The sequence below is a fragment of the Macaca fascicularis genome, chromosome 7 (genome assembly GCF_037993035.2).
Source record: "Macaca fascicularis isolate 582-1 chromosome 7, T2T-MFA8v1.1".
Lineage (NCBI taxonomy): Eukaryota > Metazoa > Chordata > Mammalia > Primates > Cercopithecidae > Macaca > Macaca fascicularis.
Genome location: NC_088381.1, coordinates 39,414,718 through 39,438,986, shown reverse-complemented (window position 1 = coordinate 39,438,986; position 24,269 = coordinate 39,414,718). Strand labels below are relative to the sequence as shown.

The window sequence follows — 24,269 nt, the reverse complement described above, 5'->3', positions numbered from 1 at the left end:
TAGATGCTCAATACATTTAATTCCCTTTCTCCTATCTGTAGCTGACAGGAGCTAGTTACACTTGCGTATTTATTCTCCTACCATCCATCTAGTGATAGAAATATTCAATACAAATTCTTTTCCCAGTATCCAGTGTTTATACAGGTACATATTTACGCAAGCTATTTTGACAATTTGAATTAATTTAGTTTTTTAAAGAAGAGCTTTATTGAGATGTAATTCTTGTACCACAAAACTAGCCTTTCCAATTATACATTTCAGTGGATTTTAGTATATTTAATGGTGCAAGCAGCCATCACTGCTATTTAATTTTAGGACATTTTCATCACCCCCAAAAGAAACCCCAAACCCATTACTAGTCACTTCCCACTTTCTCCCACCCCCCTCCCAGCCCTAGGCAACTACTAGTCTACTTTGTCGATATAGATTGGCCTATTCTGGACATTTCATGTAATTTGTAGTCTTTTGGGCTAGGTGCAGTGGCTCATGCCTGTAACCCCAGCACTTTTGCAGGTCGAGGTGGACAGATCACTTGAGGTCAGGGGTTCAAGACCAGCCTGGCCAACATGGTGAAACCCCATCTCTACTGAAAATACAAAAATTAGCCAGGTGTGGTTTCGGGCACCTGTAGTCCCACCTACTCAGGAGGCCGAGGCAGGAGAATCGCTTGAACCTGGGAGGTGGAGGTTGCAGTGAGCTGAGATCGTGCCACTGTACTCTAGCCTGTGTGACAGTGAGACTCTGTCTCAAAAAAAAAAAAAAAAAAAAAAAGTCTTTTGTGTCTGTTTTTTCTTTCACTTAGCATAATGTTTTCAGGTTTCACCCATATTGTAGCATATATCAGCACTTCATTCCCTTTTATTCCTGAAGCATAGTCCATAGTCCATGTATACTACATTTTGTATGTTACATATACTACGTTTTGTTCATTCACTGGTTGATGGTCACCTGGATTATTTCTCCCTTTTAGTTATGAGTAATACTGCTGTGAACATTTGTGTACAAATTTTTGTGTGGACATTTGTTTCAAATTCTCTTGGGTATGCACTTAAGAGTGGAATTGCTGGGTCATGTAGTAACTGTATGTTTACACTTTTGAGAAGCTGACAGACCTTCCAAAATAGCTGCACCATTTACTTTCCCATCAGACAGGTAAGAGTGTTCTAATTTCTCCACAACACTTATTAATAGCTGTCTTTTTAATTATTACCATCCTAATGGGTAAAGTGCTATGTTATAGTGGTTTTGATTTGCATTTCCCTGATGGTTAATGATGTTGAGCATCTTTTCATGTATTTATCGGCAGTTTGTAGCTCTTCATTGAGGAAATGTTAATTTAAATCCTTTGCTCATTTTTAATTGGGTTATTTGTCCTTTTATTGAGTTGTAAGAGTTGTTTATAATTTTGAAAATAAATATCAGATATATGATTTGAAGTGTTTTTTCCGCTTCTGTGGGTTGTTGTTTTACACTCTTGATGATGTCCTTTGAAGAACAAAAGTTTTAAATTTTTATGAAGTCCAATCTGTTTTTTCCTTTTGTTGTTTGTACTTTTGGTGTCATATCTAAGAAGGTGTTGCTTATCTAAGGTAATGAAGATCTATTCCCAGGTTTTCTTTTAAGAGTGTGTGGTTTTAGCTTTTACATTTAAGTCTCTGATCCAGTCTGTGTTAATTTCTGAATATGGTGTGAGATAGAGATTCTGACTTAACTCTTGTACGTAGATACCAGTTGCCAGACCAAGCACCATTTGTTAAAAAGTTTTTTTTCTCCAATGAATTGACTTGACACTCTAATACAAAACCAGTTGACCACAAATGTGTTTCTTTCTCAGCTCTCAATTCTGTTCCATTGATCTATATTTCTATTCTTATCCTGGTATCACATAATATTGATTGCTATAGCTGTGTAGTAAGTTTTGAAATTGGGGAGCGTGAGTCCTCCAATTTATTTTTCAGGATTGTTTTGACTATTTTGGATTCCTTGATTTTTCATATGAATTTTAGGATCAGCTTGTCAAGGTCTGCAAAAAAGACAGCTGAGATTTTGGTAGGGGTTGCATTGACTGTGTACATCAAATTGGAGAGTAATGCCATCTTAATATTAAGCCTTTCAATCCATGAACATGGGACATCTTTTTATTTATTTAAGTCTTCTTTAATTTCTTTCAGTGGTGTTTGGTAATTTTCAGTGTACAAATTTTAAACTTTTTTGTTATATTGACTTTTAGTTTCATTTTTCAGATTGTTTCTTGTTAAAGTATACAAATACAATTGATTTTTGTATGTTGTATAAATGTATAATATATAAAAGTACTTTTTTGTTTGTTGGTTGGTTTTGATGGGGTCTTGCTCTGTTGTTCAGACTAGAGTACAGTGGTGTGATCTTGGCTCACTGCAACCTCCACCTTCCGGGTTCAAAGTGATTCTTCCACCTCCGCCTCCCAAGTAGCTGGGATTACAGGCATGCACCACCATGCCCAGCTAATTTTTGTATTTTTGGTAGAGATGGAGTTTTGCCATGTTGACCAGGCTTGTATAAGTGTGTATTTGTATTTTGTCATGTATCCTACAACCTTTTGAACTTATTTAATAATTGTAATAATTTCTAGAATTTTCTGCATACAAGATCATGTTATCTATAACTACAATTAGTTTTACTTCTTCCTTTACAATCTAGATGCTTTTAATTTTTTTTTTCTTGCCAATTGCCATGGCTAGAACCTCCAGTACAGTGTTGCATAGAAGTAGCAAGAGTGGACATCCTTCTGTTATTACTGGTATTAAAGGAAAAGCCCCCAGTCTTTCACTATTAAGTACGATGTTAGCTGTGGGTTTTTCATAGTTGCTATTTATCAAGTTGAGGACATTTCTTTTTATTCCTAATTTGTAGATTGCTTTTATCATGAAATTGAAGTGGTGTCATTGTCTGGGGTAAATATCCAAGGTTCTTTGTCTCACACCAAGGAAATCAAGGACATGGACACACAAGGAATGAGGTTAAGAGAGGAGGTTAAATAGGGGAAAGAAAGAGAAAAGCTCTCTCCTGAAGAGAGGGGTCTCGAGCAGGTCTTCTGGTCTGTGGTGAAATGCAGGAGGTTTTATAGATGAGCTTGAGGAGGTGGTGTCTGATTTACATAGCGCATAAAAGATTGGTCAGACCAGGTGTGCCATTTGCATAGCGAGTGAAAAATCTAGCCGCCTCCAACCTATTTTATTATGCTACCTGGCCAGCACCATGTTGCCTGCTTCTTTGTGCACATGGTGACAAAGAAAAGGGAAGATAGAGCCTCCATGCTGAATATACCTGGCTTCCAGGTAGCCCTTTTCTATTGGCACAGCTGCCGGCATTCAGCTGTGCAAGCTTCCAGCTTGCTTATCTATGTTTGCAGCTCGATTTTTCAGGCTGCTCTTTGTTAGAAAGGAAATTACTTTGGGGCTACTTTTTGTTAAAAGGGAAATTCCACTGATGACTCTGTTGCTCTTGCTATCTGCCTAAATAATTTCTCCTGTATCAAAAGGGTGCTGGATTTTGTTAAATGCATTTTCTCTTGTCTATTGAGATGATCATATGGTTTTTGTCTTTTTATCTTGTCCTTTATTTCACTTGATTGCTTTTTGTATTTCATACCAAACTTGTTTTTCTGGGATAACTCCTTACTTGATCATGGGATACAGTCATTCTGATATGTGGCTGGATCTGGTTTGCTAGTATTTTGTTGAGTAGCTTGTGCTTATATTTGTAAGAGATATTATAATAAATGTCTTTGTATGCTTTTGGCATCAGGATAATACTGGCCTCACAGAATGAGTTGGGAAGTGTTGCCTCCTGTTCTCATTTTTGGAAGAGTTTGGGAAGGATTGGTGTTAATTCTTCCTAAGTACTTGGTAGAATTCACCAGTGAAGGCATCTGGGTCTGGGCTTTGCTTTGTGGGGAAGAAAGAATGTATTACTGATTCAATGTCTTATAGGTTCTCTTCAGTTTTTTATTTCTCTGTTAGTCAGTTTTGGTAGTTTGTATGTTTTTAGAAATTTTTATGTTTCATTTAAGCTATTGAATTTTTTGGCACACCATTGTTCACAGTATTCTTTCACAATCGTTTTTATTTCTGTAGGGTCTATAGTGATATTTCTTTCGGTGTTATTCCAGATCTTCATAATTTGAGCCTTCTCAATTCTTGGTCAAGCTAAAGTTTTGTCAATGTTGATCTTTTCAAAGAGAGGTTGTCTTTTAACCACAGCATAGCTGAACCTATTCTTAATAAACACGTGAGGAGATAACATACATAATTTTCCAATCTTCTTTCAAAGGCTTCTAACCTACAATTCATTCAAGGGCTATGGCCAGCCCAACTTCAGTATACACCATTCACATTGCCAGTGTGAACATTCCACAAACATTTGTGGAAGCTCTACTATATAGAAGCAGCATTTGCCATGCTGTGGACCTCCAAACTGAGTGGCACATGCTGGATAGTCTCTGTGCTCAGCGTTACAGTCTCGGGTAGAGTTCAGGGGTGGAAGTTGGAGTCAGTCTAGGATAACAGCTAGATAATACAATGGGATAAGACTGAGGCCACCTAAGTATGGCTGTGTAAGCTATCTACTCCACAACTCTAGGTTCCAGTGACCTAGGCTACTGGCAATATGAATGGTGTATACTGAAGTTGGGCTAGCCGTAGCCCTTGAATAAGTGCTGACACTGGAATATCTGTAAACCAGAAATAAGATTCTAAGCCTCTTCCCCCAGCTGACTGAATACACCTCTTTTCCTGACCAAGGAGATTCCAAAAAAACCTGAAAAACTAGTTCAGGCCATGAGGCAAGTGGGGTGGGGGTTGGATATGCCTCAGTATACTCTCCTCTCTTTGGAATTCAGGTACAACTGGCCAGCATTAACATAAAAACAGAGGTTTTAAGACTGAAAAAAGAGAGCCCGGCATGGTGGCTCACGGCTGTAATCCCAGCACTTTGGGAGGCCGAGGTGGGTGGCCTCGAGGTCAGAAGATCAAGACCATCCTGGCCAACATAGTGAAACCCCGTCTCTACTAAAATACAAAACATTAGCCGGGTGTGGTGGTGCATGCCAGTAGTCCCAGCCACTCGGGAGGCTGAGGCAGGGGAATCGCTTGAACCCAGGAGGCAAAGATTGCAGTGAGCCAAGATCACACCACTGCATTCCAGCCTGGCAAAAGAGCGAGACTCTGTCTCAAAAAAAAGAAAAAGAAAAAAAAGACTAGCAATAAGATACCAAATTCCAGCCCGACTCTAGTATAGCATCACATGACAGACAGCAGGCCCTGAAAGAAATCAAAATATTTTACCCCAAAATATATTTTTTGACATATTTTGATACAGCCCGTAAAACTGTCTCTTGTAGAAAAAATTTACATTCTGTAGAGAATCCCCTTCCCTTTCCAGGTCTTTTTCTGATCCTGAAGAGATTAGCTAAGAATATAGCACATTTTAAAGGTCTGAATAGAAAATATTTGCCATCGATTGCCTCTAAGGGCGGCCGTCTATAAGACTTCATCTGTATAGTAACAACCTTGGTCTCTATAACCCTTTATCTTAACCCAGACATTCCTTTCTCTTGATTCTAGGTCTTTAGGTAATAATTCTTTCAACCAATTGCCAATCAGAAAATCTTCACATCCACTTATGACTTGTAAGCCACCTCTTTGAGTTGTCCCATCTGTCCGGACTGAACCAATGTATACCTTATACATATTGACTGATGACTTATGCCTCTCTAAAATGTATAAAACCAAGCTATAACCCAATCACCTTGGGCACATGTGGTCACGAGTTCATGGTTCTCACATTTGGCTCAGAGTAAATCTCTTCAAATATTTTACAGAGCTTGCCTTTTTTCATCAACAATGCCTACAGGGATCTGGAGACATAAATGAGAGGGCCGTTATTTCTGGCTGTTGGGGGCAGGGCAAGAGAGAGAGAAATATCAATATTTATTCCATCCATCTCTCCTCCATACCTTCATTCTGCACCTCTCTCTTCTTTGGCAAAATTTCCTACTTTTTGAAAGCATCATAATTTCTAAAATGATTCTTGGCCCCACGCTTCTTTGACATGCCTAGGACTTGGCAGACTCACAGGAAAATGAGGTCATTTTACACAAACCTTGTAATGATTGAAACCTGTGCTTTCTTTGGAGCGCAGCAAGACGGAGAGAGAAGAGGGAAGTAACCTGGGACATAATTAAATCAGCCCAAAGATCCGAGCTAGGAACTCTTCTCACTTGAAGAGGTGTAACAGACAAGGGCCTTTTACTCCTGCGAGTGGGTTTCACACCATTGATGCTAACACTTGTCACCTGTAGGCTAGAAGGATGGCTGGGCCTCCCACTCTTCTCAGCTGCTTTGCACATAAAATTTGAGTGATGTTATTTTAGAAAGGCATTTAACGCTGATGCTGAAAGACTGCTCTGCAGTGGCTCACACATACCTGGGACCAGGGCCGGTGCCTGTCCATCACAGTCAAAAGGGCAATCAGTGTTGTCTGAGTAACACTAGCTGCCCAGGGAATAAACTTGAGAGAAAGCGGTTCTCCTCCTGACCTCTAGAGTTGCCAATTCACATTCTAGCAGGGCAGCCGGCAGATTAACAGCCGCAGGTTTTCTCCCCACCTCGACTCCTGAGATCTGTAAAGCCACCTTCTGCCAGGGATGCCTTGGAGAAGTAGGTTTTCCCAGCACTGCACAATAGTCTGTGCACATACAACAAACTGCTTTTTTATTTTTTTATTTTTTATTTATTTTTATTTTTATTTTTTTTTTGAGACGGAGTCTCGCCTGTCGCCCGGGCTGGAGTGCAGTGGCCGGATCTCAGCTCACTGCAAGCTCCGCCTCCCGGGTTCATGCCATTCTCCTGCCTCAGCCTCCCGAGTAGCTGGGACTACAAGCGCCGCCACCTCGCCCGGCTAGCTTTTTGTATTTTTTAGTAGAGACGGGGTTTCACCGTGTTAGCCAGGATGGTCTCGAACTCCTGACCTCGTGATCCACCCGTCTCGGCCTCCCAAAGTGCTGGGATTACAGGCTTGAGCCACCGCGCCCGGCTGCTTTTTTATTTTTAAAAGAAAAAGGAAAAGAAATTTCCCTGAGGTTCTAATCCTTCTCTCTATGAAGCCTGTCTTTCTAGTGCTGTTTGTAAAAGGAGGTTTCATGAGTTGAGGTTGATTTTTGCTGCAAGGATACAAAATTAAGACATCTTTTTGGTCTGTTCACAGCTCTTCTATGGCAGAGGTTCAGAGGTCTGCTGACCAAACGCAAACGGAGGAGGAGAGTAGGGGGCTAAGTGTGGGCTGCTGGAAAGGATTAATGATACCAGAGTCTGGCTGTGCTCTGCCTCTGCAGGGTAACAGCTCCCAGGTCCTTGGCCAGATCACAGAACTTCTCTGCTTTAACTTTTTTTTGTCTGTTTACATGGGAGCAAGGTTTACCTACCCCTTGGGTCCAAGATAAATAGATAAGTATGTGTGGGTACTTCAAAAGCTAAAAGTGCAATAGCATTATGAAGGGTTATTGTTATTTTGCTGAATAGTCAATGTTGGATTGTTCTTCCTTATGAGCACTAACACTATTCAGCAAGTCCAAGGAATTCATCCCACTAATGCATATTTAGAACCTACTAAGTGCTGGGAATTGATTCTGCCAGTTGGCATTCAGGCTTGACATATATATACACATACATGCATGCACACACATGTGCATACACACACACACACACACACACCTGCTTGCAGCTAGGGTGCACTGAGATAAGGCAGAGAGATCACCTCAGCCTGCACAGCTAGCACCGCAGGCAGATGGCTGCCTTGCAGATAAAAGGGTTTAGTGCCATAAACACGTGCACCCTAAGGACCTTGGAAGGTGGTTGGTGTGGCTCAGTGGGGAAAGGAGAGAGCCTAGACTCAGTCAGACCTGGGTTTGAGTCCCAACCCAGTCAGTTACTAATTTTATTAACTGTATTACCTTCAGCAAGACTGAGTCTCAGATTCTCTGCTTATATAGTTACCCCCACCTCCAAGTGCTCTTGCGAGGATTAAACGAGATCAGCATGGTGGAGTCCCCAGCGGAGAAGGTGCTCCTTCAGTGCAGACTCCTTCGCCTGCCTGGACAGCTTATCAGTCTTGTTTAGGAAGAGTGGAAGTCGAGCATTCATTCACTCCATAAATATGCATGGAGCACCTACTATGTGCCAGACTGTTCTAGATGTGGGAACATAGCAGTGGGCAAGGCCGGGGAGGTCCATGTCTCCTGGAGCTCACATCTACCCTCATGCTTCTTATCACAGGGATTGTTTAGAGGACACAAAGGACCTTGAAATCCCAAAGAAGGATATTGACTTGGCTCTGTTCTTCTGACATGGAATAATTGGTTGGGTTTTTACAGACACTGCCTTATTTTAACTGCTGTCTGACATCTGGTAAAGAATTAAGTCATGACTTAGATTTTAATCTGTTCTCAGTATTTGCTTTCCAGTTGAAATGGTAGCTGTCAAGTTGCCCCAAATAGAAAGCTTGTGAGGGTCCCACAGACAGAGGGGCACATGCTACAGAATGTGCGTCATCTGCAGCTGCCAGCATGGGGAATTAGGAAGCGCATTGCCCAAGGGGCTTGGCCATATGCTTTACTGAGAGCCCAGTGGCAGCGCTGGACCCCGAGGTGGGACACAGATGGCACAAGACCTGGGTTTCCATCATGACTCTGCTGTGTGCTGGCCCATTGACCTTGGATAACTCCAGCTCTTTGCACCACAGTGGCCTCATCTCCCATTGAGACTGTCATTGGTTCCACTGTCCTCTGGTTTTTATAAGGACCAAATAAACTAACAAGAAGTTTCTTTACAATAAACACACACATGCAGAAATGCAACATTTGACAACAATTATATTCTCTCATTTAAGGACCATCTCACTGTCTGTATCTTGATATTGTCATCATCCTCTTCATGCTCATTTTTACTTGAGCCATTAGTTTTCCCTGGTAGAGAAAATGAAACCTGTTGTCAGTTACAAAGCTGTGTCTCTGGACCTGAATTTAGCTGGGTGCATTTGTGACTATAAAAACAAGGAGGGTAGGGGGAGACAAAGAAAATATGTGTGGGGACAGGGAGGAGGCAGGCATGCAGGTTTTGCTGGTGTTATAGACAGACCATGAGACCTCCTCACACCAGACTGAGGCGGGACCAGCAGGCCCAGAATAAGTCCACCTGCCCAGGATAAGTCTCGGTGTTTGCACCATCAGCAAGGCCTGGAGGTTGGGTGCAATGACCCTATCGACTGTGTCCTTCATCATCCAAGGCAGCCGCCAGGTGTGGTTGTCCTTGCACGCTTGGAACCTGACCTTCAGCTGGAGCCTCAGCAGCCACAGTGGTGCTAGCCTGGGAGTGGGAATGGGGTGGGCACTGGGGGTTGTGTCTTCCTCCAGGGCTCCTGGTACCCTAAAGAGAGGGCGGATCCTGTAGCATTTAACATTATTACAGTTCAGCCAGGGCCTTCCATGCCAGAAGCTGGCTCTGCTTCTATGCTCTGGTGCAAAGTGGGTGCAGATCTGGAACTCCTGCCTCTTCTGTGAGGGACCCACGGGGTGGGACTCTCTGATCTGAGAGCAACAGACATAGAGGCTGCTGAGTGGCGAGGGAGGCAACCAGCCCGGAACAGCAGCGACTGTGTCACGGGCGGGAAGAAATCAAAAAGAAGGAAACGAACATTTGAGTGAGATTGCACCATGCACTTACACTAGGGGCTCACAGCTGGTTTGCTGGGGCTCACGTCTGGCTCTGCTGCTCCCTTCCTGTGGGATCACTTACCTCTCTGGGTTTGTTTTCCTCATCTGAAAATTCAGGATGATCCCCGTGGGTGATTTTTGGTTGCAGGCGTTAGAAACAGACTGGTTCACTTAAACAAAGGGGAACTTATGAACTGGATACAGGTGGCTCTCTGCATGAAGGGAAGGGCTTCAGAAACGGGGCTCAGAAACCTCAGGCTCCAGAGTTACTCCAGGGGTACCAGAAGCCAGACCCGGACCAAGGTCATTTGGGAGCTCTCTACAAAGAGTGGGGACGAGTCAGGTCCTCTGAAGAATCCAAACTCTGGGGACAGCCTGTATTAGTCCATTCACTCTGCTGATAATGACACACCCAAGACTAGGTAATTTATAAAGAAAAAGAGGTTTTTCTTTTCATGGACTCACAGTTCCATGTGGCTGGGGAGGCCTCAAAATCATGGTGGAAGGTGAAAGGCACGTCTTACATGGTGGCAGACAAGAGAGAAAATGAAAACCAAGTGAAAGGGGTTTCCCTTATAAAACCATTAGATCTCATGAGAGTTATTCACTACCACGAGAACAGTATGGGGGAGCTGCCCCCATGATTTAGTGATCTCCCACTGGGTCCCTCCCACAACACACACGAATTATGGGAGCTACAATTCAAGATGAGATTTGGGTGGGGACACAGCCAAACCATATTACAGCCTGACTGGACTTTTGGGGTCAAAGGGCCACTCACTGACTGAGAAAGGATGTGAGACGGTCCTACCAAGACCACACACAACAGGACAGAGTTTGTTTCCCAGAACAGAGCTGGGGTACAGTCCAAGAGAAAATGCCAGTGGCTGCAGGAGGCTGGAAAGATCACAAAATCCACAGCAGAGGACAGTAATTCCTGCTAGGTAGGGCCATTGTGAGGCGGATATGAGATCAAGCAGTATAGCACTTAGCACGGCACCTTGTCCTTACTGAGGAATCAGCAACATTCAGCTGCCCTTACAGTTACTTACCTTAACCCTCAACAACTCTGAAATATCTTCATTCTCCATTGTGAACCCGGGACTCCAACTGGTGAAAAGCATTGCCCAGGGTTGCTCAAGTGTCAAGCAAGATTCTGACCCCAGTGTTGCCTTCAGAGCCAGCTACGTACATTGCAGAGCTGGGTATACAATGCAAATAAAGGACCTCTTCTTTAAGAAGCAGGAAAAAATCCTGTTCATTAAAATGTAAAGCTGTTTCCTTTCTTCCAGTGTCTCTTTCTCAACTGCCTTGGTGTGTTTTTAATTTGCTACTTAATGTCATTCAAAGTAAAGAAAAATTAAAATGTAAAATTATTAGCATGAATTTTACTCTCTTTTTTATTATGCACTGCTGGTTTTATTTTTTTATTTTTATTTTTTGAGACAGAGTCTTGCTCTGTCGCTCAGGCTGGAGTGCAGTGGCGCTGTCTTGGCTCACTGCAATCTCTGCCTCCCAGGTTCAAGCAATTCACCTGTCTTAGCCTCCCAGGTAGCTGGGATTACAGGCGAGCACCACCACACCTGGCTAATTTTTGTATTTTTCATAGAGACGGGGTTTCACCATGTTGACCAGGCTGGTCTTGAGCTCCTGACCTCAGGTGATCCGCCCACCTCGGCCTCCCAGCTATTGAAAAGATATTTGCCACTTTTTAAGCAAATGAAATTGATAGAGACAATAACCTTTCTCTTCACCAGTTTCGGTATTTTCACTTTAAAGAAAGAGCCATTGTAGTAGAGAACAGGAAATAGGATTTGACCCGCAAGTATTTCAGTTTACCAACTCTGCATCAGGGAAACTTCTTGGGTAACACCGTCCCCACTTAGAAGCTTGTGGGAGTTGGAAATCTCCCTCAGGAGTTGGAGAGTCTTTGTTTGCCTGGCAGAAATAGGACCTCTCCAAGTCTGCAAGAAGCCCTTGCTGGTCAAGGAGCCCGGTGGGAGGTGGGCTGCTTCAGGCTGGGGGCAGCTGAGAAGTCAGCTGGTGCATTGCCTTTTAGGATGGGGAGGCATCTCATAAACTTCCTCCCCTCTGCCCACACAGAAATACTATATAGTTTGCAATTAAAGCCAGGCTTCCATTGATACTGGAAAAAAAGGGGGCTTGATCCAGACCCCCAGAGAGGGTTCTTGGATCTCATGAAGGAAGGAATTCAAGGTGAGCTGCAAAGTGCAGTGAAATAAGCAAATTTATTAAAAGCTACTCCATTACAGAGTAGGGTGTCCTCAGAGAGCAAGCAGAGGCATGTACCATCTTTGTTTTAAGTTTTTCTTATACAGAGGTCCTAACTATGTGAAGACTAAACTAAGCTGTGACTACATGAGGGTGAGCAGACTGCATGACAAAATTTATTATTCTATTGACTTAAACAACACTATCTTTGACATTATCATATGTGAGTATATCAAAGCATAACTACAATGATCTTGAAAGCATATATTGTTATGGGTATGGGGACATCTGGACTTTCTGTTGTTGTAGGAGTTTGACCTTGCAGGCATTACCAAGCTGCTGCCTTAGCTGTAAACATCCTATGACCATGGGTTGTGACTGGCAAGGATTGGGCCTTGCTAGTTTTAAGATGAAGTTAATTTTAAAATGGCGCCACTCTGGCTCTCCTAGGCTCCTGCTTCCCTAATACCATGCTCCTTTCCTTTTGTTCTAAAATGTGTGTGGAGCCCAGAATGCCCTGAATTCTCCACGGGCTGGATCTGTATGCTGAATGTTCCAGGGACAGGTCTGTGCAGCTCAACTGCTGCAGCAACAGAATAAATATTTTGAGAGTTCCAATTTGGAACCAGCTGCAGTGAAATCGCTTCTTTCTGGCTTGGGTCAGAAAGTTAGAGAAGAAAACCCACTCTCATACCAACTTGTCTGCACCTGTTGCTCAGGCCCTTGAAGCCCGTATGCCCCTGGTGGGCTACTGGGCTGGACCAAGTGCTGTGCATGGTCTGTCTAATGAAGCACTGAAGTGCTGCCTGCCAACCCTGTCCCTTGGGGACCAGCAGCACACAGGGCACTCTCATTATGCTTCTGTGGTAAGAGCTGGTGCCTGGCCAGCCTTCTGAGCACAGGTGCCACCAGCAAAATTCCCTTTCCTTACAGTTGCTCCACCACTCCAGGTCAGGGAAAGACCCGGGCTGGTGAGACCCACTCACTACTCCTAAAACAACGGCAAGGGAAGGCACCATTGACTGTGCCTGTATCCTGACCCCTCCTGTCCCCACCCACAGCACACACACAGTCCTGCTGGTAAGGTCCAGCACAGGGGCCTGGGGGGCCTCAATGGGGACTGGGGGACCGCACTGGCGTCAGTGAGTTGGAGTGAGGAATCCGTCAAGTGTAGCAACCGCAGCAGAGGACAATGGAACTGGCACCTTTGCGTGACAGGGTGTTTGCTCACATTCCAACTCCTCCAGAAAGCCTTCCTTGACTTCTCCAGACAAGAGGGATTGCTCCTTCTTGGCAACTCTTACAGTACAGATAATCTGCACTATAAAATGTGCCCATGGTTAGGAACACAATCTGCAGGCCTCAAATCCCAGCTCTTCCATTCACCAGGTGTATGACTTTCGGCAAGTTACTTAACTTCTCCATATCTCATTCCTTTACTTATAAAAAAAATAAATAGAATAGTGACAATGCCAATTGGACAGGGGAAGGAAGAACATGATTTAATATACATACATTGCTTAGAGCAGTGTCTGGCACAAAACGAGTCCTCCACAAGAGGCTACTATTATAATCATACAACTATTTTTTTAATGGTACAGGATCCATAACAAAAAGTTTATCAATTTAACTGTTTTGAGTTACAATCAGTGGCATTAAGTACATTCACCTTGTTGTGCAACCATCACCACCATCCATCTTCAGAACTTTTTCATCATCTCAAACTGAAGTGCTGTCACTCATTAAACAATAACTTCTGTCAGGCCCTGGGAACCACTATTCTACTTTCTTTTAATTAACATAACTTTTGGTTATAAAGTGTCTTTTTTAAATTTAACAAATATATTTATTGAACAGCCACTTTGCACCAGGAACTGGAGTAGAATCTACGGACAGACTGGTCATCAAGACAGGGTTTAGGACAGTACAGAGCTTTCCTAATAGGCGTTTGAGATTGACATGAAACAAACACACAAGACAATCTCAGACAGTGATGCATGTTACTGTTGAGAAAAACTACCAAAACAACAACAAAAAAACATGACATGTCCTTTGAAATCATATGGGGGCTTTGTTTTAGCAGGACTACCCAAAGATTATTTAATTTTCTAGAATATTTGCTTGACATACCTATTTACTATCTGATCAGGGTCTAGACACTTGGAAGTGACCTGTTAACTTGTAGATTTCTAGCACATAGAAAAGATAATCCAAAAGGTTATGGTTTTGTTATCCTGTAGGACAGTAAGAACTTTTATATCTAACCTAGCAATCTTCTAACATGTTTTCTCTTTAATGTCTCTAAACACCCAGTTTCTCAAATGCTTTTGGAACCAACGTTAAGTAATCTTACTAGTTCCTGCGTTAATCAGTTAACAAATCTTTGAGATGTGTTTATTCTATTTTTGTATGAGAGCTGTGTCTTTAACTTTTGAAAATTATACTTTGCCACTCTAAGGAACGGAAGTCAGGACAAAGGGATAGAGTGGCTGGAGCTGGTATGACAGCGTTTGAGACAGGGTGCTGAGGGAAGACGTCTTTGAGTAGGAACTTGGATGATGAGAAGGAAACAGACACCCCAGCTTCTGGGAGAAGAGCCTTCCCAGCAGAAGGAATGGACAGGAAGGGCCAGGGTGCTCCTGGGACTGTGAAGAGACCCATGTGACCAGGGCAGCAGGCCAGGAGAGTGGGGCTAGACTGGGTCAGATCCTGAGGAGCCCTGTAGCCTGTGCCGGGCCGGGGCTGGGGTGGTCAAGTCCAACTTGAAACTGATGTTGAAGAATAGGCTCTATCCTCATGACAGGCACGTGTCCTCAGGCCACTCTTCCTATCTCATTGACTCCCCTCCTTCTCCCCATCCCATTTAGTTCAGTGAAGCCAACTGATGCTGGTTCATCTTGGCTGTGTACATCAAACTGCTCCAAACCTGAAGCCAATTTCTTCAGCATCAGACCTTGCACTCAGCCCTGCCTGTGAGACTTTGGGGATGGGGAAGGGGGGCCCAGCACTGGACTGGCTGCTCAGGAACCCAATGTGGGACTTTAGTGGCTGCCTGTGAAATTCCATGGGGGGCCCAACAGTCGTCCGTGGCCATTTGTGTGTTGGGCTGTCGGGCGACCCAGTCCTGGCACCTCCTCAGAGGAGCCGCAACTGAGCAAGGACCTCTTGCTAAAACGCGAGTGATTTCTTCTAGTTCTACAACCCTCTAAGGTTTCCCTGAACAACCCAACCTGCCCTTCCAATCTCCCCTCCTGCACAGAATTGAGTCCTCAGGGCAGCCCTACTGAACAGCGCCCTCTAGTGAAATTTTGTGTTCCTGTTGTAACCCCTGAAGACAGGAATTGCTGCAGCCACCAAGGAGAGGGGCTTTTCTGCAAAAGGCAGAACCCACCCTATTCTTTCAAAGCTCTGTTGTGCTCCTACTGTGTCCCAGGCACTATCAGCCACTGTAAAGTGCTGGCAGCAGTGTGAGAGCAGGGGCCACGTCTGTCTTGGGCACCACTGGGCCTCAGGACATATTTCCCAGCATCTACTGGATATTCTGTAAGTACTGCACTAGTGAACAAATAAACAAAAATAAGATGCAGTACCTAAGTGTGGGGACTGCTCAGTGTTACTTCAGAGCACAGGGATGAGCAGGAGTTGATTTATGTCTTTTTAATGAAGCTCAACCTAATGGGCAGCTGTGTATAGTATTAAGCACAAGAATTCTGGCATCGGACTGCCTGGGTTCAATTCCTGGCTCTGCCACTTATTAACTCTGTGACCTTGGGCAAGTTACTTAATCTCTCTGTGCCTTATTTTCTCAGAAATGGGGAAACCTCATAGTATTGTCATGAGGATTCAAATAGTTAAAGTTGGCAAAGCACTTGAGAAAGTGCCTTGCACATTCTATGTACAGTGGCAGATTTTGTTAAATAAGGGAAGACTTGCTAAAAACTAGAGTGATGTCCAACAATAAGTGGTTGCCTAATAAGGTGCTGAACTGCCCACAACCAGAGGTATGGGCAGATGTATTAGCTCTTCCAGACAATTAATAATATCTATTATCTATTGAACACTTAATATTGTCCAGCATTGTGCTAAGCACCTTACATTTATTATCCTATTTTGTCTTTACAATAACTCCATGTTACTATCACCACTTGACACAGGAAACAGGCTTTGTGATGGCCTGAGATCCCTCTGTTTGAATGACAGATCTGGGATTCTATGGATTCTGAAGTGAGTTGTGCTCAGAATTCAGAGAACACTTGGGTGTCTGAGGTCACGTAGGGCATGGGAATCATGGGGAAAAGGCAGGTAAGCAATCCGTGGGCTGGAGGGAGGAGACTCCGGGGACAGCCAGAGCCCAGGGCTTAGTGATAAGGAACCCTTTGTGCTGGTGTTCAAGGACAAAGAGTGGGTGGGGACTAGAAGGTGGAGAGTTTTTGCAGCAGTCAATCAACCAACAAACCAGCCAACCAGCCCACCAAGCCAGAGACACACTGTATATTTGGTAATGAATGGAAGGAAGGTGTTGGGAGGTCGCTCCATAGGCCCCCGCTGCAAGACACCGTTATGGCTGGTCAGGGCCACTCTTCATAGCAAGATAGTGTCCGCTGGGGGAGAAAGAGACAGACAGAAAGTACTGCAGAAGGAGGGGGCAGCAGGTAGATGGGATAGAAGATACAGGTAGGGGCCTCTCCTTGGGAAAGAGGGGACAAACTTTCCACAGTAATAGCAGGATAGAGGAGATGAGTATGGATACATATTTAGGAGCAAAGAAGAAAACCAAGGGGGTTCTGCCTTTGTCTTTACTGTAAAAAAGGAACTGAGATACTCTGTTCAAGGGTTGAGGAAGTGAGTTTTGGGACTTGTGAAAGGCAAAGTTTGGAATAAACCTGAGGAGGTGTGCTAGGAGAGCAAGCAGGGAAGAGGAATCTTGTTAACCTGCAGGAGGCCCTGCTGGAGACAGAAGGCAGGAAATTGGGCTGAGTCAGGGGTGACCATTCGTAGTATGCAGGAGAGGCCACTGCTAGGCCATACTCACTGCTATCCAGCCGTCTGTTTTTCCCACAAGGGCCCAAGCTCTGGGGCTATGGAAGCTGTCCCATCCACCTAAGAGTAATCCTTCTTTCTTGACCAGCCTCCCGGAAACTCTCAGGGTCCATGAGAGCCACTTCTCTCAAGGACCCTCCTGCGGCTCCAGGCAGCATCAGGAAACAATTGCAGTGGAAACTCCAGACAAATCTTTCTGCCACCCCCACGTGGGATCTGTAGCTCTAGCACCTTCTTCCCTATTGTCTGTGAGGCAGGATGGCCCTCCGTAAAACTGTGAAAGGGTGAGGTATGTCTTCGGCCTGTAAGCAGCCCTCTCCTATAGGCCCCTAGAGGTGGGTTCTCTTCCAACAGCTACAGCGCTGTTGTGGCTTAAAGGTTTAGAGCAGCCTCTAACCATCTTGCATATCCTATTCCCTCTCCACACTGACTCTGAAAAACACCAGTGGCCCGAGAGGAACATGGCTGGAAAGTCCACGCGGTTTCCTTAGGTATGTGGGACACCTCACTGCTAAAGCATTTCCCACAATCATTTCACAGGCCTCTAAGTGGGCATCCGATGAGCGTGACTTCATTTTCCAGGTGCGAAGGCTGTCTCTCTCAGGTTCCGCATGGTCGGCTAGAGGCAGCGGGCCTTCTGAGCAGCTGTCTTGCTATCAAGGCAAGTAGTATCTGTTTTTGTGGTGTGTTCACCACCACCCCCCTACCCTGAGGGCCCCTCTCATCATTACCCTTACTGTGGAGGGCCAGGTGGTTCGGGGCAGGGATGGCAAACTCTTGAAACACACGTCTTGTCATGTCCTAACCCGGCACCAAGGGCAGACCGCAATAATATATCATGCCTCGTTGCTCAACACAGAGCTCCAGGCAGCATCAGGAAACAATTGCGGTGGGAACTCTAGACAAATCTTTCTGCCACCCCCATGTGGGATCTGTAGCTCTAGCACCTTCTTCCCTATTGTCTGTGAGGCAGGATGTGGCCTTCCGTAAAACAGTGAAAGGGTGAGGTATGTCTTTGGCCTGTAAGCAACTCTCTCCTATAGGCCCCTAGAGGTGGATTCTCTTCCAACAGTCATTCCTGCTCTGTCCCACTCCCCTCCTCAGGGGCCTGAGGAGCTGAGCAGCTACTCTAGTCACTGACTGGTCATAATGAGGAGAGCGGTGGGTTGGCATCACACCTGCATCTCTGCAACACTGTGGCTCTGAGGCTGTGTTCTCCTCCATGCGGGATACTGATTACACCTACTCGCGGGTCCTTAGCACGCGAATAAGGATCAGAATGGAAGTGAGGTCCTGTATTTGTAAGGTTTTTAAATTGCAGTGATCTCTGGCCTCCTAAGAAAGCCTCACTTCTAATCGCCAGCACCAACCCTCCCAGGTATTTTAACAGGGCACAATTTTTGAATCTGGAAGGAGTAATTCTGATGGTGGATGGGTAAAAATGTGGAGCTCTTTGGGCTAAACCCGGCCTTGTGGCACCCTTCGAATACTACCTCATGCTGCGGCAGAACTTATATTTGCACGATGCTTCCTAGTTGATAAAGGGGTTGTCACTTTAGTTCAAGATCCCTCTGTTGCTATTCTAGTGGCATCGACTTGCTATTCCAGTGAGGCTTTGTGACTTTCCTACCTGGTAGAGACTACAAATCCCTCTCTCTCATTCATTCTTTCTTCCTTCCTTTCTTTTTTTAAACCATGGGATCATGACGAAGGGTGGCTGGCTGGGCAGGGAATCTGGTGGAAAAAGGGCGGCCTAGGCTGAGAACACCCAAGCCGGGAGCATCGCCCCCACCTCTGTCACCAGGGCAGAGAAAGAACAGCCAAGCTGAACTGAGGGTTATTTTTAGTCTCAAAGATGCAGCCTTTGAGAACAAACAGCCTAGGAGGACCTGCCAAATGAGCGTGGCCCCGCAGGAGGTGTCAGCATGCAGCTGCTTCACGTTGCCCCAGTCCCTCCGGAAACCAGAGCTGGGGCAGTGTGTGTGTTTCCTCAGGCTGACTTGCAGGGCACCCCGAGTGCCACAGGGTCCTGTGAGGACAGCGTGAGAGCCCCACGCACCATGACCTTTAAAACCAGCCTGGGCTTAACCTGAACGGGCTCCCTCCAACACCCTCCCACAAGAGGAGCCAACTTTGCAAGGGCCCCGCCTGCCTCATTTGGTCCCATGCTCCTGTCTGTGGCCCCTCCCGCTGCCTTCGTTACCACCCCAGCCCCAGACTGCTGGGGGACACCTTAGAATATCGTTTTCTTCTTCCTTTCTTGTTTCCTCTCCTAACTTTTCTTCCTTTACTCTCTGTAACACAGGTAATCCATATTCATGGTGGAACAAATTCAAAAATTGAGATAAGTGAAAAAGAACAATCCCGATGACCAGCCCTGCCCCAGCCACTGTGAGTGGGCGGAGACTGGCACTTGCTAATGTTTGGTGGATGTTTTTCCGGACTTTTTTCTGTGCATACTTACTTATAAGGCACTTATTTTTTTTTCAAAAGCATGGAATCCCACCCGCGGCCTGGCACTGAGGAGCCAGGACAGCCACTCATTCAGGAAGGGCCTCCACCAGTTTGGATGATGACTGTTATCTCCCAGTAATGACCTGCAGCTCTGTGCAGGAGGCTGTTAGGACATGACATTTCAAAACAGAATTGTTCTGAAATAATTTTACTTGGCTACAAAGAACAAATAGCAAGAGTGATGCCAGTCCGAGGTAGGATAGGCGGCTGCTGGGCAGATGAAGTATTTTTTGTGTAAGGTAGTGATGATCTCTGTGGAAGGTTACAGTTTTTGCTTGAGCACAGTGCCTGGTCTCTGAGTATTGCATGGCAGTGTTTGATAAAGGCAACTTTCTTCTTCATCCTCACCTGTCCCAGCAGGAATCATTTTGCCTGTGTCAGGCTTTTATTCAGGGGTCACCTGATTCAGAACCAACCCCCACCTCCCCACCCAGTGTACTGGCTAAGAAGACAGACTCTCAAGTAAGAAGGCTTGAGTTCAAATCCTAGCCCTGCCTCTAAATAACTGTGTGAAATTGGGCAAGTGGTTTAGCTTGCTTGTGTCAAATTTCCTCATTTGAAAAACAGGGATGAAGATAGAAGATACAGCTGGGGCTTGGCGTGAGAATTCAGTGAAATGAAACAGGTAGAGCACTCAGAAGACAGCATAGCACATAGCGAGTGCCCACTAATTCATTCTGCTTCTGCTATTATTGTTTTTTCAACTCTTATGGAACGGTTCCTGTGTTAAAGGCACTTGCTTGGATTCCAGTATGATTTAGGGCAAATTGGTGAACTTACCTCTTTCTTACTTCAGATAGGAGCTCAAGGCAGTTGGGGAATGAGATGAGGGATAATTTCAGGTGCTTGGATATCAGGAGATTGAATAAGTTTGCATTATGGGGTCACTGGAGCTTGTTGACACATTGGGAAAATGTTAAGAGCCATGTTACTTTAATTGGGACTCTCATAAACACACCACTCCCGTTGCTGAAGGTGGATCTTGAGTACATCAGGGTCCAACATGCTATTCATGCTACTTTTGTGTATGTGTGAAAGCTTCCGTAATACAACGTTTTTATACATGTATAGGTATGTGTGTCCTGAAAAAAAATCTACAAGCACTCTATTTTACTTTCATACTTTTACCAAATTGTTTTAATATACATTTTATACAATGCTCATGAATCTTTTTTGTTAAGATGACAAAAGCACTAAAAATGCATCCTCGTTGGACGTACTGGTGAGAGAAGCCACAGGTGGTCTGTTACAAGGTTTTCACTCTGGCGATCACATTTTATTGCACTGATGACATGCAGAATTCCTTAGCTGACAGGTGATGGGGACAAAGAGCAGACACCTCACTGGTGCCTGGTGCCAGGCTGCCTGCTCCCTTTGCCCTTCCTCCCAGTCTTGGCTTCCAGCCCTTGTTTCAGGTCATACATCTCCCATCTATGTCAATGCCCAGCACATGGTGTGCCCCATTAAAACTCTGAGAACAGAAGAGGTGGAGGTTAGAGACATTCATCCAGATTAATCACAGAACTTTCCACCTCAAGACTGGGGTCATTGACATCTGTCCCCTCCCTCTTCCAGGCCAGCCTCACCACCTCTTTCTCTTTGGTCCTGGCAATCCCTCCAGACTTTTGGCAACAACATAGAGGTCACATTCTTGTTACTACGTAGGCCTGAATTCACCTTCTTTTTAGTGATCGGTCATTCAGATGTTTGGCCTGGGTTTGTTGCTACCACTATTATTATTAGGAATAATTGTAGCTGTCGATTATTGAGTGGTTATTGGGTGCCAGATGCCATACATCCATAGGCATGGTCTCATTTAATCCATACAACAGCCGTGAGGGAAGTACTGTTACTCCATTTCACAGATGAGGAAATTGAAGCTTGCAAAGGTTGAGTGTTACGGCCATAGAGCTAATAAATGGAAATTGTAATTCCAGGCTTAAGCTAATAAATGGAAATTGTAATTCCAGGCTTACTTATTCCGAAGCTCATGCTCTTCACATCTTGCTTATTTGTGATTCTTTTTCCATCTGTGGAAAGAGGAGGGGGGTGTAAAAGAATGGCTTTCACTAGACCTACAGTTCTGTTGTGGTTTTGTATGTACATGGTAAATGGAGACTACCATAATGTGGACACCCTTGCTGTCTAGGCTCTAGTGTCTTATAAAAGGGCTCTAAGGTGTGCGTGTGTGTGTGGGTGTGCGTGTGTGTGGGGGTGTGTGTGTGTGTGTGAGCGCGCGCACACACACTTCTAAATGTAAAGAGAGGGCCATCCAGAGGTAGAGGGCTGTCAGGTAAGAAAATGACTCCGGAATTCACACCCGGGTTCTGCCTCAGCTCTGACACTCATCAGCTTGTTATCTTAAGCAACCCGCTTCTCCTCCCTATGCCTCGGTTTCCTTATTTGTAGAAGAGGAATAACAAAGCCTAGGTTACTGTTAAGTACATTAAGTGAGATCAGTGGAAAGTGTCCAGAGGAGTACCCAACCAAAGTTGGCACTCAAAAGTAAGGGTGTTCCTGTCCCACATTCCCCAGCACAGGAGGGTTTCCCAAAGCAGCGCTGGGAAGAGAGAGAAGTGTGAGCCTTTGCCTGGATGCGTGGGCAAAGATGCAGTTTGGGGGAGGAGGGTACTCCGCAAACCCCAGCAATGTTTCCACTGGGCACTGCTGGGTTGTATGTTGGGAGCTTTGGAGTGAGGTTTGGGCCCCACCCCGCCTTGGTCTCCCCAGCTGCTCGGGAGGGTGCAGGTCTGCTCCCCACACACACCCTCCCTTCTGCTTTCTTCCCCACGCATCTCAACCTAACCAAAGTTCACGCCCAGCCCTTGCTTTCATTCCTGACTGCCACTCAGGCCACAGCCACGAGGGGCAGGAGCCACACTGGGCAGGGCTGCAGGTGGTCTGCAGGTCCCAGAGGGCAGTTCTGGACTGAAGAGTTAGCCAACCCCTGCTGTGAACCTCCTACTCTTAGAAAACAAGGACTCCAAAAGCATTCCTGTCCCCTCTCCCGACCACAGACAGACAAAGCGACCCACACAGACTTAGACACACACACATAGGCACACAGACACATAGAGACACAGACCCCCACCGCAAAACATGTACAGATATGCAAAGACACAGCCACATAGAGACAGACACACACAGAAATATGAACAGAGACAGACATATACACACATGGACCCACGCACACAGAAACATGTACAGATATACAAAGACATGCAGAGATGCCCAGACACAGACACACAGAAATACCCAGACACATAGAGACACAGAGGCACATGCACAGATGCAGACACACACGGAGACACTATGACATGCGAACAATGTGTGCGCGCACACACAGGTTCCCTCCCACCCGGCAGGCGCTGCCCTCTGCCCCGTGGCCCCCACCCCTGCAGCTCTTCCTCTTTGGTCTAATAAGGGTAGGTGAGAAAGCATTATGAAATTCCAGAGATATTTCCCAGCTCCCCACATGCTCCTCCTGTGGTGCGTCCAGTTGAATGTTCAGCTCTGGGCAAGTGTCCAGGGCCCCGGGCCCCAAGGCTGAGTCATGTAGATGAAGATTCCGAGGCCCTGAGTAGCATTTCTAGATCCCCAGCCTTTAAAAAACACCGCAGGATGCCCTAGGAGGCAGCGAAGTTTCCCACAGACACTCCACTTGGTGCAGATTTAATCACAGGGCATTTAAATAGCATCATCTGGAGGTAATTTGGAATTGACATTACCAGGCTAGAGGAAATTTTTTTTTACCAAAAGAAGGGTTTGGAATATTATATTGTGTTAGTTATCAATCAGCCATTTCCAGGGGATTACAAAAGCGGTAAGACCTGTTTTACACAATATGTTAGAACAATTTACAACAGGATTTGCTCATCACTAGTGTAAATGGTATTAGTTGTTCCACAATGCTTGGGGCAACAAATGACACATTTCATGAATTTCTAAATCAAATCATTCTAGACCCCACACCTACCAGGACCTCAGAAATATTCAATCCCAGCCTCTTTTCAGGGCCCCTCCTCTCCTGCTATGCAGAACTCTGAGGCCTCAGGATCCTGGAAACTTGGGGGAAAGGCATCGGGTCTGTGATGGTCACTGCCCGGTGGCTTATTGTCCACGCCCAGGTAGACCAGTAAAAGACTGCCGCTCATGGCATCCTCTTCAAATTCAAGGCCACAGTGCAAGTGTCCAGTCCTCAGAAGCACACTGCCCCCCCAGCCACTCCCCAGAGGCCTTGGCACCTCAGGGTCCTGGGTAAGAGGCTGGGCACCCAAGGGTCCTGCCAGTCCTTGAATGACCTCCAGCCCTCGGCCCCCTCCCCAGCCCTCGCAATCTCTAACAGTAAGTGTTAGGTCTACAGACCCTTAGAAAATCAAAGAAAGGCCTTTAATTTTCCCCCAGAGCAAGAGAAGCCTAGCCTTCAAGACACGAAGGCCTCTAGAGAAGAAGAGGGGAAATCCGCCACATTCTTTTCCAGTGAGCTACAGAGGAAAAACAGACATGGTTAATTTGTCAATCACAGTGGCCAGTCACTTAGTCAATAATTACCTGATTTACTTAGTAATCCATACTCTTCGGGGAGTAGATAGAGTTGTGGTCCAAAAAAAAATCCAAAAAACCAACAAACAAAACCCTTTCTTTGAATAAAGATGATGAAATCTCTTGGCTTCTGTAATTTTCAGAGTCCTTCTGGAACACTCCTGTTCAGACATGAATGGGTTCAGTCCCATAC

At 45.3% G+C, this 24,269-nt stretch overlaps 1 pseudogene; it reads right to left on the bottom strand.

Moving 5' to 3' along the window:
• LOC102116681 (uncharacterized) overlaps positions 1 to 24,269 on the bottom strand; it is a 90,464-nt pseudogene that overhangs the window by 38,137 nt on the left and 28,058 nt on the right.